Genomic DNA, 16,880 nt, shown 5'->3' on the forward strand with positions numbered 1-16,880 from the left:
GCAGATTCAGTCTGCCAGCCTGGTGCAGGTCTACAATTTTGTTTCTGGTGTCCTTTGACAGCTCTTTGGTCTTGGCCATAGTGGAGTTTGGGAGTGTGACTGTTTGAGGTTGTGGACAGGTGTCTTTTATACTGATAACAAGTTCAAACAGGTGCACATTAATACAGAGTAACGAGTGGAGGACAGAGGAGCCTCTTAAGAAGAAGTTACAGGTCTGTGAGAGCCAGAAATCTTGCTTGTTTGTAGATGACCAAATACTTATTTTCCACCATAATTTGCAAACAAATTCATTAAAATCCTACAAATGTGATTTTCGGGGATTTTTCTTTCTCAATTTGTCTGTCATTGTTGACGTGTACCTATGATGAAAATTACAGGCCTCTCTCATCTTTTTTAAGTGGGAGAACTTGCACAATTGGTGGCTGACTAAATACTTTTTTCCCCCACTGTATGTGCACATGTCAGTATGTGTGTGCGTAATGTACATGCACGTGTGTGTGTGTGTGTGTGTATGTAGTGTGTGGTGAACTTTGATTTGAAGCAACGCTCTGAGGCCCTTCTCCTGCATTGTGTGTTCGCCAATAGGAAAGAATCGAGAGATACAGACGGAGATATATATGCCTTCGAAATGATGGGAGTAGTGAGTGCCCATGGAATGACCCCTCTCTGGCTATAGGCGTGCCCAGAGAGAGGTAAGGGGTTTATATAAACAAAGCAGCTCCCTAATTTGGACTCACATAACCAACATTAGTCTGAACAGAACCAAATTCCAGCAAGGCATCAATCTAAAAAGCAAGGTTTTCCCCTTCCACTCCTCCAGGTCTTGGTCTGGGTGCGTGACCTAGGCCATCAATAGTCTGCTTTAGAATAACACTCGCCATGAGCTCATTCCCACTCTTGAAAAGCGTCCAACATCTTTGTCTCTCCGAAAGTCTAGGACGTTTCCCGGCCGCCTGTAGAATCCAAGTGCGTTCAAATAGAAATGTGATAATTTATGACTCTTAATTACATTCTTGATTTAAGATTAGATTAAATGTTGTACCTCCTTGCGCCAGTGGAGGGGGAAGGTATTGGGTGACGGACAGAGGATCAAGGAATCCAGGGAGGCGTGGATCATCGTTACCCCCGGGAGAGGAAGGTGGGAGGTCGGGTTACGCCGACGGGAGACATTGGCCCAGTGTGCAGGAAGTTGCTGCATTTAAAGGAACAATTACCATGATTTACCCACCAAAGGCAAACATATCAAGATGACTGCCATTCCTGTATGTCATACAGAGGGTAGCAGTACAGGGTCCTTGCGAGTGGCGGAGTGTGGTTTGAAATGTTATAAAGTTTATAGACAGGTTGGTTGTTTAGCAAAAACAACACCTGTGCAACTATGGGGCAAAACAGACAGAGTTGGATTAGATTGTTGACAACATGTAAACTAGATTTGAGTCTCAAAATATTTATTGAAAAATAAAATAGAATTTGCACAATGATCACTTGTTGTCTCTCAAATACATCATTACAATTTTAGCCATATTAGCATAGACATGACAAGAACAAGGTAAAACAATCTGATATGAGCCACCTCGTTTCAGCTAGTGGCAGCTTTTCGTCATTGGCAGCTTCTTGTCATTGTTGCTAGCTATCTGACCGTTCAGAATCATAACACCACACGGCTTCCGGCCCTATCGATATGTGCACATCATTTTCCTGACATTGTCAGCCAACCCGTCTATATGAAGAATTTGTTAAGTCCTCACACATGTAATATATAATAGTTTCAGAAACCATTCACAAGCTACCATTATACTTTTTAAAGAGTGTTATGGCACACGATGTTGATGTTATTCTTATCTAGTGTGTGTTTTAGTGTTTATGCCTATGGAAAAAGGCATTACAAGTTTAAAGAGCTCACAATAAAGGTGTAGTTCAAAATGGCCACCATTCATTGGCACTTCTAAATCACCATCCCTTCCAGTTAATGATTCCTCCTTTGTTTGCACTCCCAGTCTGTCTAGACTCCATTCATTTTTCTTGTTTACCAATACACCTAATGACACCAAATGACAAATAATCAATAGCAAAGAGGAAAACTGGTACGCGGGGAAACTCAAATTAATCTTACTAATGACACTGAGTGCCTTGGCCCAATGCTTGTCCATTTACCTTTAGAGATGGCTCAATTAGGTAAGCTAGTTATCTGAAAAGCAAGTCGCTTTGTCAATAGAAACCAAATATCCCAGAAGAGTATTAATCTTTTGTCGTCTGCAGTGTAACGTGAGTTAGGAGATGTTTGATATCATGTATGCGGAGAATATACTACACTTGTTTGATGGTACTCATTTAAAGTCTGCAGTGTAACGTGAGTTAGGAGATGTTTGATATCATGTATGCGGAGAATATACTACACTTGTTTGATGGTACTCATTTAAAGTCTGCAGTGTAACGTGAGTTAGGAGATGTTTGATATCATGTATGCGGAGAATATACTACACTTGTTTGATGGTACTCATTTAAAGTAGGTGGGACTGGGAGTAGTAGGCTGACATGCCGCCAGTGAGTTGAAATAGCAACTCAACACGGGTGAATGATTGGAGGCAAATAGAAGGCGGCAATGGTAGGGGGTGACTGTAACACAAACGCAATGGTAGGGGGTGACTGTAACACAAGCGCAATAAAGTGTATATAATAAAGCGCTGAATATATAAATAATCATCCGAATCAAGGTAATTAAGCTAAAAGCTCATAGAGTGCACACACACATATGGTCTCGCAAGTACCACTGATCAAAGGCACATCAACCCCCATACTCCTCTGGACACCATAACAAAGAGCCATATCGGGGCTCAACTAACAAACGACCTTGGGGCTGATGACATCACGTGCCGCCGAGCGGAAGTAGAGAGAGAAATTTAAGCCATTAGCCCGGTGGCAGCCAGCCTTGCTGTAAATCAAGCCTTTTTCCAATAAGGCTGCCTCGCTTGGTCATCCATCACGGGAGTGGGCGCAGGCGAAGCATGGCGACACAGGAGCCGGGTCGGCCCCGGGATGGAAGAGACATAAACAGTCATAATGATCCCTGTCGGAGTGGGTCAGCACCAGCCGCCGCCGCACCCCCTGCAGGAAATAGAAGCACCGTGGTAGGTTCTGCAATCTCTGATTGTGATATAGAGGTGATATTGAAAGGAGGAAGCTTGTGGAGCCTTTGACTGTATCAAACAGTTTGAGCAAAAGTGCTATGCATATCAAGGTAGATTTTAGCAGCTTTTAATGCACTCTCCATATTACGTTTATTGTATTGCTTTTAATAGTTTTTTGCCTTTTTTCTTCTTCTATTGTATCGATATGGCATCACATGTAACCTTGTCCCAAGGCTAATTGCTACTGCAGATAGAGATCCGGCTGGTGGATGAGTCGGCACCACATGTACCATTAGAAACCCTAAACCTGTTGCAATAGCATTGTGCTGCAAAATGTTCGTAGGCTATAGCAGGACAACGCCCCTGTTCTAAAAGTCCTCTTCAACTCCTTTCTGTAAAGGAAGTTAATTTCATTAACTTTTACATCTCTCTGAGGTAGCACACTTTACGTTCATCTCTCAGGGGCGCAAGCAAGTGGAGAAATAGTGTCCATAAAAGTTGCACAGATGGATGAAACAGTCTTATGAAGACCAATATGACATGTGTGGGAAATGTAATATCTCAAATCTGTACAGTCAAAATAAAAGCAACTATTGCCAAAGACGGGATAATCTCAGTTTTTCATTGCAGTGCAGTGATTGCAGGCTAGTTCCCGATAGTCCAGTAAAGCTTCTCCATAAATTGAAACAGCCCTTGTCCTGGAACAGCCAAGCAGGCTTCACTTTTGCCTCCGAAGTAACTGTCCGGGAACCAGATATGAAATTAGTCTGGGAAACAAGTTATGCTGTTGTCACACACAGTGCTCAGTGGAACCCTCTCAGAGTAGATCTGGGTCTGTATTCATAAAGCAACTCAGAGTAGGAGTGCTGTTCTATGCTCAGGTCCCTCCTGTAATCTCATACACTATGATCTAAAAGGCAAAAGGTCCTAGATTAGCACTCCTTTTCTGAAAGGCTTTATGGATACAGGTAGGTGTAAGAACATCACATGACAGGTGGTCTGGAGGTTGAATAATAATGGTGCTTCATGAACATGCTTTAGTGCAGACCCTTGATATTACAGTGTTTGTTGTTTTTAATGAAGCCCTAACAAGATCATTTGATTGAAATGGGTTCTGCTGCTGTACTGTTATGTATCCTAGGATTTCCAGTAGGAAATTAAACAAAGCCTAAAATAACCACATTCTCAATTATCCATCACATGTAGGACCTGTTAAGAGTCAGGTTTTGACACTTCATGCTTGCGGTGGAGGAGGTAATGTGTTTTAGCCTAACTCAAACACAATGAGGCAATCCATGTGCATGCAATGTTAGTCACTTTAAGCATAGTTTAAGGATGGTTGGGAGATCTCATTGGCACCTCTTGACATAACCGACAAATGCTGCCCTTTTCCTCAGGAACACAACTTTATGGAGTTGTGCTCTGTGTCTCCCATTCATATTTCTCACAATACTAGGAACTGAGAGCCATATTACATGCATTACATTACAATGGCCCAGACCAGTCAGTGGCAATAAATGCTGTATTAAACTCAACCTAAACACATGCATATTTTACATTGACGTGAATAAGTGGGGCACTTTTAGGGGTAACTTTTTGGAGCGCTTTCAGTTGGATCTGACTGAGCCACTTATCATATAATTTATGGTCCAGTAATGAAACTCTAACTGAGAGTAATTTTCACATATTAAAGTGAGTGTTGAAGTGGAAATCTAAAGGGGGCTCTCGAAATATTATATTTCAAGTGCAGCGTGTGTAACAGTATGCCAACGCTCTGGGAGACTTAACAAATGTGTTTATCGATAAAGTTCTGTTTCAAGAGTGGCCAAGGGTTTAGCTGCACATCTCCCAATATTAAAAGTGAATCCGATAGTCAAAGGAAGGCATTCAATGCAGTTGTGACATCGTGTCTGCTCCGTTGTCTTTTTTGCTTCATCTAGCCTCTTCTCTGAGTCAAGGGCCAACACCATGTTTCATTGAGTTAAGTGTTTTTCAATGAAAAAGTAGCTTCGCTTTTCTCAGGTGACATTCTTTCCAGAAATATCATTGTCTTTCAGTAGTTAAACAATGACTCACTGTTTCTGAATTAGGAAATCTTTATTCCTGATCACTTTGAAAAAAAAAAATTCTTTCTTTCTGGACTGACACCATTTTGGGCCAAATGTTTCCCACGGAAGCAGCCATTTTCCAGTTTTGGGGAATTCTAAGATTTCAACAAAGCACCCTATTTCTCATTACTGTTAAATTGCCTAATTTCTCTCATTTTATTCTTCAAATAAATGTGTCTGAAACACAATGACAGTTTCTCGGAGGCCCCGTTAAAAATACCAGGAAAAACTCAAATAAACCCGTTGAGCTCCCCGGAATAAATCTTGTCCACAGAGACTGTTAGCGTTGATATACTTTATGAGACAATAGTTGCGTCCCCCACAAGCTTTGGGGGCCCCCAACACAAAATAAATATATATTTTGGGAGGGGAAGGGGTTGGAATCCCCACGGAGGTCAGGCCCCAGATAGCATATGAACACGTCACAAGCCATGAAAGAAATGTTTAGAATGACAGGAAATTAGCTTTAAAACTGCACATTTTTCTCTCAGCCTCATGGCAAAATGTGTAGAATCGCAGGAAATTAGCTCAGAGATTCTTGAAAGTCAGGACAATCCTAGTCTGGTAGGGAAACTTTAATTTTACAGTTGAACAAATTTGATTTTGTAGCATTATTTGAGCTTAAAATTTACATTTAGGAGAATGTTATAAGGGAAAAGATTTGTTTGGGAGTTTTCTAAATACTATCAATATTATTCACTTCCATGTCAGCTCTATGCCTGGAAATGCCCTTGTCCGGACCAAAGGATCACAGTTTTTTAAATAATGGATATTAACTGACAAATTATCTTATATAGTTTCTTGCAATAGCCCTCTGTGACTTTAAAGACTATTTCTCTCAAAACTGGGATTCTAAAAGATGTGTCCGGATATTTGATCAACTCCGTCAGATTTGTCTCAAATCCTGAATTATACTTAACAAAAATATAAAACGCAACATGTAAAGTGTTGGTCCCATGTTTCATGAGCTGAAATAAAATATCCCAGAAATGTTCCATACACACAAAAAGCTTATTTCTCTCAAATGTAGTGCACAAATTTGTTTACATCCCTGTTAGTGAGCATTTCTACTTTGCCAAGATAATCCATCACCTGACAGGTGTGGCATATCAAGAAGCTGATTAAACAGCATGATCATTACACAGGTGCACCTTGTGCAGGGGAAAATAAAAGGCCACTCTAAAATGTGCAGTTTTGTCACACAACACCATGCCACAGATGTCTCAAGTTTTGAGGGAGCATGTAATTGGCATGCTGACTGCATGAATGTCCACCTGAGCTGTTGCCAGATAATGTAATGTTCATTTCTCTACCATAAGCCTCCTCCAACACCGTTTTAGAGAATTTGGCAGTACGTTCAACCAGCCTCTACAACTATAGTCCATGTGTAACCACCCCAGCTTAGGACCTCCACAGCCGGCTTCTTCACCTGCGGGATAGTCTGAGACCAGTCCCCGGACAGCTGATGAAACTGAGGAGTATTTCTGTCTGTAATGAAGCCCTTTTGTGGGGAAAAACGATTTCTGATTGGCTGGGCCTGGCTCCCCAGTGGGTGGGCCTGGCTCCCAAGTAGGTCTATGGCCTCCAAGGCCCACCCAATGGCTGTGCCACTGCCCAGTCATGTGAAATCCATAGGCATGTTGTGTAAATCAAATGATACAAACCCCCCAAAAATCAATTTTAATTCCAGGTTGTAAGGCAACAAAATAGGAAAAATACCAAGGGGGATGAATACTGCAAGCCACTGTATGGTTCTATGTAGAACCCTTCTTGCCCTCTCAAAGAATCATCAAAGAACCCTTCCTTTGCAAAAACAGTCCTTAGGATGTTAAAGGTTCTAGGTAGAACCCTTTGCCTTACAAAGAACCCTTGATAAAAATGGTTATTGGTAGAACCCCTATCCCTCCGCAAAGAACCCTTTTGGAACCTTTTTTCCTAAGAGTGTAGGCCTAAATAGACAATGATTGAGGAGAGATTACAGAACATAATCTGAGACGGCTCTAAAGAGATCTGCTAACTTAAAAGCTCCTGTGCTCTTTTTATTAGAGCCTAGGCCATTGTCATGGCTCACATTTTAAATGTTTTTTGGGAAAACAGCCCCATAGAAGCCTACCCACTCTAATGCAAAAACAGGTAGGTACCTTTTTCCCTCTGACAGCACGGCGATGGATTATTTTTCAGTGCATAGAAACACAAAGTTTTCTTTAGCACAGCAGGGTATTCTATTCCGAGGCACTCTCCATGAAATATCGTGCATATCTGTCTTTGGCCAGGAGCCAGTTGCAGTGGTACGGCATTTCAAAGTGAAGGGATGTTGATGAATGCTAGGCTTTTCGTCATAGTCCAGAATCACCAAGGGATACATAACTAACTTTACCCTCATTGGAAGCTCAACAGTGTGTAAACACACAACATTAGCCTAGAGGAGCCAGGAAATATTTGACATATTCTATGTGTACAGAATATCACCCATTGTAGCCTGCAAGGAATTACATGTATCTGTATGCTTATATCTTGCCCTTCAAATTTAAGGCCCACTGGTTTCTGATGAACCCTACACTGCCAGTGGCAAAGCACTCAGGCACGAGAGGAGCAGACGGTGCTGGTGTTCTCTCTGAAATTCCACCAAACTACCACAGCTGTTACTGTGATCTGCAATAGGCTCCATTTACACCAATGACATTCCCCTAATGAACTCACCAATTAGGTGCTTCACCATTAGGTGCCATATAACCACCTATGGCTAGATAAACAAATGAAGTAAGGCCAATGTGTTGAGGTGTGGGGCTCTGTACAGTCATGGTATTCCCTCCAAGGCGAATGACATTTTGGTTTTGAATTTTCCAACAAAAGAGGCCACCAAGGCATCTCCTGGCTCGCGGTTTGACGCTTCATACCTAAATTGGAAGTCGGGCCTATGCCCTGCTCTTTCATCTCACTATCATTTGGGCGGAGTGTTCACATTTGGTGTGACAGAGGGTGTTATAGTGACTTTTCACCGTGCTGCTGCAGCAGACATTGCCTCCAGTCTTTTCCGAGAAAGAGCCTGATGAGGCCCATATAAAAATATATTATAGGTGCCAGGACAAAAATGGATATACAATTTATACAATACCTCATACGTTATTTTAATTTTTAAGAACAAAAAAGCAAAAAAGTGAAATGTCCTTCAAATAGTCATTGCTTTCCTTGGGTGAAATGTAAAAAAAAATAGACATTATCCATTTACATTACATTTTATGAATGTATAATTACATTCAAGTTACATTAGAAATCTATCATAATAACAGTAGGCCTAGTTAGTTAAGGGAACAGGTTGGATGATGGGCATGATGATGACTGGCCACTTCGTGGTTTCAGCGCAAGATGCTTGCCATATAAAGATCTAGACCTCATAATAAACATGGACTACGATTGAATATATAGAATAATAATAATAATAATAATAATGAAGAAATAACAATTTAATGTATCCTTTATTTAACCAAATTCAACAAAATAATTCATAACAAAGCTAACATTTCCAATTCGAACAGTAACTATTTTAGTTGTATGTTGTCGTTGTATCCCTATGCATGCCTGTACAGTCGTGGTCAAACGTTTTGAGAATGACACAAATACTAATTTTCACAAAGTCTGCTGCCTCAGTTTTGATGATGGCAATTTGCAATGTCATGAAGAGCGATCAGATGAATTGGCAATTAATTGCAAAGTCCCTCTTTGCCATGAAAATTAACTTAATCCCAAAAAAACATTTCCACTGCATTTCAGCCCTGCCACAAAAGGGAACAGCTGCCATCATGTCAGTGATTCTCTCAGTTAACACAGGTGAGAGTGTTGACGGGACAAGGCTGGAGATCACTCTGTCATGCTGATTGAGTTAGAATAACAGACTGGAAGCTTTAAAAGGAGGGTGGTGCCTGAAATCATTGTTCTTCCTCTGTTAACCATGGTTACCTGTAAGGAAACACGTGCCGTCATCATTGCTTTGCACAAAAAGGGCTTCACAGGCAAGGATATTGCTGCTAGTAAGATTGCACCTAAATCAACCATTTATCGGATCATCAAGAACTTCAAGGAGAGAGGTTCAATTGTTGTGAAGAAGGCGTCAGGGCTCCCAAGAAAGTCTAGCAAGCACCAGGACCGTCTCCTAAAGCTGATTCAGCTGCGGGATCGGGGCACCACCAGTGCAGAGCTTGCTCAGGAATGGCAGCAGGCAGGTGTGAGTGCATCTGCATGCACAGTGAGGCGAATACTTTTGGAGGATGGCCTCGTGTCAAGAAGGGCAGTAAAAAGCCACTTCTCTCCAGGAAAAACATCAGGGACAGACTGATATTCTGCAAAAGGTACAGGGATTGGACTGCTGAGGACTGGGTAAAGTCATTTTCTCTGATGAATCCCTTTCCGATTGTTTGAGCCTATCCGAAAACACATTGTCCGGAGAAGACTCCAAGCATTGATTATGCAAGAATGGGCTGCCATCAGTCAGGGGATGTGGCCCAGAAGTTAAAATTGACAGCATGCCAGTGCGGATTGCAGAGGTCTTGAAAAAGAAGGGTCAACACTGCAAATATTGACTCTTTCTGCATATACTTAATGTAATTGTCAATAAAAGCCTTTGACACTTATGGAATGCTTGTAATTATACTTCAGTATACCACGGTAACATCTGACAAATATCTCATAACACTGAAGCAGCGAACTTTGAAGACCAATACTTGTGTAATTCTCAACTTTTGACCACGACTGTATGTGATGCGCAGCAACAACGCAAATTGGATGACCACGAAAACAAATATTTCTTGAACAGAAGTCGAACTGAATCATGGGAACAACATGGCGGAATGTTTGAATGTCTGATGTTCCAAAACAACTTGTCTACATTTCGCTATTACACGATGTAGTTAAAGATATTCTGGTACCTACATATGTTTATATAAAGTTTGACTATAAATGCCAGTTACTATCCCTGCGAACAATATGACAGAATGGCGAAAATATTGCCGAAACGTCCGCGTCGGGAATGACAGCTGGTTTAGACGAGAGCAAGCAAGGTGGGAGGGAAGCCGAAAACAAACAGACTGAGAAGAAGCCTCAGACAAACGCAGGCAACCCCATCTCTTATTGATTCTCTAAAAACCTGTCAAGGTCGGTAGCTTGCAGGGAAGCCATGATGTGTTGAATTGACCTGTCACGGATTCAGCTAACTAGCTAGCTAAATAGCTCTTCCTGTAGCCAGTAAGCTATGAAAACAGCTTATTAGCTCCTATGTACCGTAGCTAGCTAACTTATGTGCAGTGTTGGTCTACTAACGTTCCTTGTGCTAACGTTAGTTAGTTATATAACGTTAGCTATTTTCTAGCTAGATGGTGCCCAACGCAAACTAGTTAGTAGCAGACTGAACTCCACTCCATGTTGAAGGAAGTTTAGTCCGCAAACTAGCTAGGAGCTAATGTCATGTAGCTAGCTACTTTTTTTGTTTAGTTTAGATAGCTAACTATTACCACGTGAGCCAATTACATAATCATTCACATCTCTATCATCAGATTTCAAGACGCCAACTCGTGTGACATCGAGATACAACAATGTATTCAACAAAGGAGAATCGCCAATGAATGAATCAGAACTTCAACAGGATATAATTTGGGATGCAACTTCCCCTTCACCCCTTAGGACAGGCAATTATATTTACATGTCAATATAACTACACACGTAGTAGGCTAAGCAGTGATGATCAATTTAAAGTTTACCTTATCTGTCTTCACTTTTTTCATGTTCTTTCTTAGGTAGCAAAAGAGGCAAGAAGTACTCAGCAAATGTTGGAATTGTGGACATTTCCGAAATCGTCAACAGGATAGCTCCCACGGTTAGTAACACTCTGGCTAACTAGCCACACGTGTGCCATCAAATAAATGTATACCATTTTTCGAATTTATAACAATATTCATTACTAGACCCAGTGATGTGACTTTCTCATACTTCATCATCCAACCTTTTTCATTGGGCTCTTTCTTAGTATAGTGCTGTTCAATACTCACAGATACTATGTTATGTTATTCTGAAATATTTACTGTAGTAATATTTAGTATAATTTATCTTATTTAAGCATGGGAGACCTGTAGTTCCAGAGTCATCCTTGCTCCAGTGGATTGAGACAGTGCTATTCCCTGCACCCCAGAGATGCAGCAGCCCAAGGCCAAGAAGAAATCCCCAAGGCAATATAACATGCTCCCTCCTCTCTTCTACATTGTACAGTTATTAGAATAGAGCTTGTCACTTGCAAATAGCTACATTTTTTTTCTTCCTACAGGCCAAATGGGAGTGGACGACCTTTTAAAGTTGGCGAAACTGTTTGATTTCAACATGTTTCAGCAAGATGAAGAACGAGTCAATAATATGTACGAGCAGAGTTTGCAGCTTCTGTCAGACTCGGAGGACATATTGGATTTAGATGGCAACGAGAACCAGCCTCCGCCCTTACTGAGTAATGTCACACCGAAAGCCCACACCCCCGAAAACAAACAGCATGAGAAACTCAAAGACCAGATACCTCCTGACCAGAGATGGAAGATGATTTGGATTTTTTATTTGATGGACCAACTCCAAATAAGTGGTAACTTAAGTCAGAATTCCATTGCCTCAGTCCTTGGAGGTGAAAACTGCTCTCACTGTAGATCCTCCAAAGCCATTCCTGGAAAATATCCTGATTCCATACATGGCCACACATCGACCAGTCTCCTCATCACATCCTGTCAAAAGAAGCTCCACAAATAATACTTTCGATGACTGGGAAAATGACAATTTGCTGGATGACTCGGCTGGTTTTTGAGATGACCCAAAACCCAGACCTCTTTGCCGCTCCTGATCATTGTTCGACCAAGAGGGTCGAATGAAACAAAACATGCACAAACAACAACCCCCCAGCCATTTCCGAAAAATGCTCTTCAAGGAAGTAAAGAGACAAAACCAGCTGTGTCTAAAGGACAGAGTGAAACTGTGAAAACAGAAAAACTTTCACGCTTGAAGCAAACCTAATGTACAAGCGGAAAGTATCCTCTCAGAGGCATTACCAAAAGCAGGGCATGTTCCCGACACTGTCAAACCAGCACCACATAGGAACGTACAGCAAAACCAACCAATCAACAAAGCTCAGTCTATGGAGTCCAGTTACCAACGTAGCCAGCAAACGCAGCACCAGTCTAATGGAATAAAGACTGGGCATCGCAGGTGCCTCTTTTTCAAAGTACATCGATCTCAACCAGCTCAAGCACATCAACCTCCCACCAACCTTCCTTATTCCAACGTGGGCCCTTCAGGCTGAGAATAGCTCTTACCAAAAGCCCACAGAGAACAATATGAAGGGAACGGTATCAAGGCCCCAGCTAGCCACAACGTCGACGACTTGGACCTCTCTTCGCTTCTGACTCCATCTGGGATGACAAAGACGATGACCCATTGTGCCAAGCATGTGATAACCGGAAAGCCAGGTACAGAGCATGGAGGACCCTGTTATCAACGCTCCCATTCCCTGCCCAGTAATCAGACAGAAAGCCAGAAGTTTCTCCCTGTCTCTGCACCTTTGAATAGCAGCAGATACAATGTAAATCAAAACGACGAGACCCACAATCAAATATCCCAACATCTCAGTTTATTCACAATCGGCCCCTGGGAACGGTAACACTTTCACCACTCTCCCCATAACAATAAAGTACCTGTTACTGTGGTCTCTGGTTCTAACAGACCGAGTTACAATGCTTCAGCTGGAAATGCTATGCTAACTCACGGATAGGCAACAGAACCCGCAGCAGGAGAAGCGGGAACAGACGAAAAGACTTGAGTAGTGGGAGCACAGAATCAACAAGCACTGGGAGTGGAGGGCGCCATTCCCGGCCACCTGTAAATGTGATGAAACCTCCACTCAGTTCACCTTTAAGACGACAGTGCTGCAACCCACACGTGAAAAAAAAGAAATGTATGAAGCTGTGAAAAATGATTGAATTAACTTAAAGTGTAAAATTGAGCAATGCATATTTATGAGGTAATGCGTATTTTATGTGGACGCTCGACAAAAGCATCAGGGGCCAGAATATTGGACCCTCTATTGCTGTGAAAATAGTAAGTATATTCATTAGACTTGTACTTCACTGAGAGTCAACGATGGCGTAACCCTTTTTGACATCTGCCCATCCTAATTTTTTTAGCGCAGCTCGACCGCAGCAGCTGGGAAATGTCTGTGGTGGAGATTGAACTGAAGAAACAGCAGGCATGGAGAGGAGAGGAACGGATGCAGACTGCCCACAACCTAAGGACTCCAACCTGAGTGGTACAGTGCACACAACAAGAAGATTCCCAATTATAGTTGGACAGTGTTGGCTTACTCTAAATGCTGACTTGTGCTAGACTGACCAACAGACTCTGAAAGTAAACCCACTAGAGTTGTAGTAGGTCGTATAATCCGATCTCGGAGCGAAACAGAATGTAAGTCGCTAGACTGGGATGGTTGGAGAGGCAAGTGCTGCCTTCGGTAATATATTTACATCACTCAATCCATTCCAATATGATTTTAATAATATGAATATACATGTTCTTATTTACGATAAACTGTTGGAAAGATGTTCAAAATTAACTTTTTTAAATAAACAATAACGTATTTTAGGGAGTATGTTATCAGTTGTGTTTGCAGAATAGGCTAAGCTGTCCTGTCACTCTTCATTATATTGATATCAGTTGTGTAAATTAATAGCATTACAACATGAGCAGTTTTTGATATAAAACACAGACGCTTGTGCTTGTCAGGAAAAAGCGATATATGTTAGATATTATGTTTACTTTGTTTTTTTTTTGGACTATGTTTGTATTTGCAAATAATGAAACTGTCAAAAGATGGGACACAGATATTAAAGTTGCAAAAAGATTCCCCCCCTTTCCAGACAATATATTTGTGTACAGCAGTGACATTAGTTGTGTATATATATTCTTAGCATACCATCATTTATTCTTTGTGGAATAAACAATTGAGTGTAAGTGAAACTATACTAAGCAAAAATAACCATTCGATGCAACAGCCAACAAGGACGATGAGCTGGAGACACATAGTAATGAGTAGTGTTTAACAGAGATGGGAGATGAATACCCAAATGGCAACCATTCCCGATAGTGAACTATTTACCAGGGCATAAGGAACTAAATAGAGAGTAGGGGGCGATTTAGAGATTGCACACATGGTTTAAGGCTTGTTTATACCTGGTGCTAACATCCATCCTTTCTCCTGATCCATCCACATTCTGATTGTGCCCACAGTGTAGCATTGCATCTACACATGGTTGTAAAATGTCTCTCTTGTCTGTCCACATGGGGACCAGATATCCTGGTCCCTCCCTGTATGCACAATTTTTTGACAGATATTTTTCAAAATAATATTAATTTATTATTCTAAGCAATTAATTGATGCATAAGCCAATGGTGATACCTGTCAATTAATTTAGAGACCTGTATAATGATGATTTCAAATGAATCAGATCGTTTACACTGATTGATATCAGATAAATGGAAACCTGCTACCTCCGGAGTTGGTCAGGAAGATTAGATCACAATGCATCTTTTTAATCGCCTACACGAAAAATGTGGGCACAATCAGAATGTGGACAAGATCAGAACAAATTATGTTAGAACCAGGTATAAACAGGGTTTAGATAGGTTTGAAAGTGGTTTGCTTCGACTACACCACACATGCAGTCGGTAGAGCGTGTGAGTAGAGACCTGAACTTTCAGGGTTGTAACATGGGATTTATGAATCCTTCAGCCATAGTGAATATCAGTTTGCACCGTGGGAGTCAGGATTGGCCCTGATGAACAGTCCACTCGTTGATTTGGCCCCACTTCAATCACATCTACACCATGATCACTATTAATAGATTTAACTCGGATTGAGGAGCGTATTGGTTGTTGCAGAACCTGCTCACCGTCTTGATGGGACAAAAAGAATAGAGAAAAAAAGGAATTTACTGTAATGTTATGGTGAACCCCTTCAATCTAGCGCTCACACACCACTCAACCTTGAGGGAATTTATAAAGTGATGCTCCAGGACTTTTGTAAACAGAGTGTGAAAGTAGTGTCAGAGCCAAAAGGGTCTGAAAATTGTGCAAAATTTGTATACGTCACCTGCAATTACATGTTTTATTTATTTTTGCAATTGGATGATATGTTACTGAATTTGTAAGTGCTAAGATTCTGAACTGCATCTTTAAGTCTATGAAGATTGGCAAATCATTCAACCCAGCACACACACCACAGTGTTCAACTTCATCCGAGGAGGGCTCCGAGGCACTTGACTCAGCAGCCAGCCTATGCAGTCAACTCCATCCGGAGGACTCGTCAGGTCCTTCATTAGTAGGCTGGGCAGCTGTCTGATGGAGAGATAGGCTTGCACCAACACGGCTGGGGAACAGTAAGGAGGGTATCATCATCATGTAACTGAGGTATTGGGTGCACAGTATTGTGTTGAAAATCAGTGGCACCAAGATGCCAACTCTCCCACTACCGGACTTAATCACAAAGCTATTGTTCACAACGCTTCATTATAAAAAAGTGATCCTTTGTAAAGTGATTTGACTAGACCCTCTCTTGCAAATGTAAATAACACATTCACAGTACATTACACATATTAAAGAAAAGGGAGGAGTTTTGATTGATATACCTCCTACACGACACACCTAAGGGGAATAGTTTGTTGTTTTATGGCCCACCTGACACCAGAACAAGATGGTCGAAAGTGTTAACTGCAGATAATGTTTCCTGCCTGCAGCCACCTAACAATCGCTCAGGTGAAATTACGTTATCTGAGAATTGCATTGAACTCCTAATGACCCCAATCACGGGTCCATTAATTAGTTAGTGAGGACCTGATATTTTAGGTGTCCAAATGGCACCCATCCATATAGTGAACTGCTTTGAAGGGCCCATCCTCGTATAATAACTGTTTTGTTGCTTAGCCGAATCAACCGATAGTAGTGAAGTCAGTTCACCTATCTCAGGGAAACCGAAAGCTTGCAGGTCATTTGAGAATATGAATTATTGACATGGGAAGGACAAACAGTGTAATCTACTGGATTAATATTAGCATGGATGGCGAGACCAAGTTTATTTTGATAGATGGTAATTAATGTATTTGGTTGCTTTAACGGCATAGACATGGAACTAAGACTTTTGGTACAAAATAGGAAAACTCAATCATGGTGTAGGTTGATTAATCCTAATGGAGTTGAGCAGAAACCAGCAAAAATTGACCTTGATTAGAAGGCAATATTTTAAAAAAATTTAAATTAGGAAATTATTGTATATGTGAAATCATATTTATAACAGAATCAAAACAACACAGACTTTGCTCATTTCGTTTCTCGAAGATGGCAACTTTACACCATCTGTAGATTGTGTGATTTTATGAGTATTTGGAGACAGAACGATCGGAGATTTAATTGGCACATGCACATTCACACTTGCATCTTCGAGGAATAGAAAGGAACATTTGATTAACGTATTAAAAAGTATGGATTTCAGCAAACAAATAAAGTCTCGCAAACAGAGGACAAACATAGGTACAAGGGAAGCATTCACAATTAAATTTTTTAAATATATAGTTGAGTG

General features: G+C 41.2%; 1 long non-coding RNA gene across 1 annotated transcript; it reads left to right on the forward strand.

Annotated features, from left to right (window-relative positions):
* Positions 1-10,296: 10,296 nt before the first annotated feature.
* Positions 10,297-11,433, forward strand: LOC123485455. Its single transcript, XR_006659017.1, has 3 exons — positions 10,297-10,384; positions 10,783-11,102; positions 11,343-11,433. It is a non-coding gene; the product is annotated as an uncharacterized LOC123485455 (long non-coding RNA).
* Positions 11,434-16,880: the final 5,447 nt, after the last annotated feature.

This window comes from Coregonus clupeaformis, unplaced genomic scaffold, assembly GCF_020615455.1.
Source record: "Coregonus clupeaformis isolate EN_2021a unplaced genomic scaffold, ASM2061545v1 scaf0696, whole genome shotgun sequence".
NCBI lineage: Eukaryota > Metazoa > Chordata > Actinopteri > Salmoniformes > Salmonidae > Coregonus > Coregonus clupeaformis.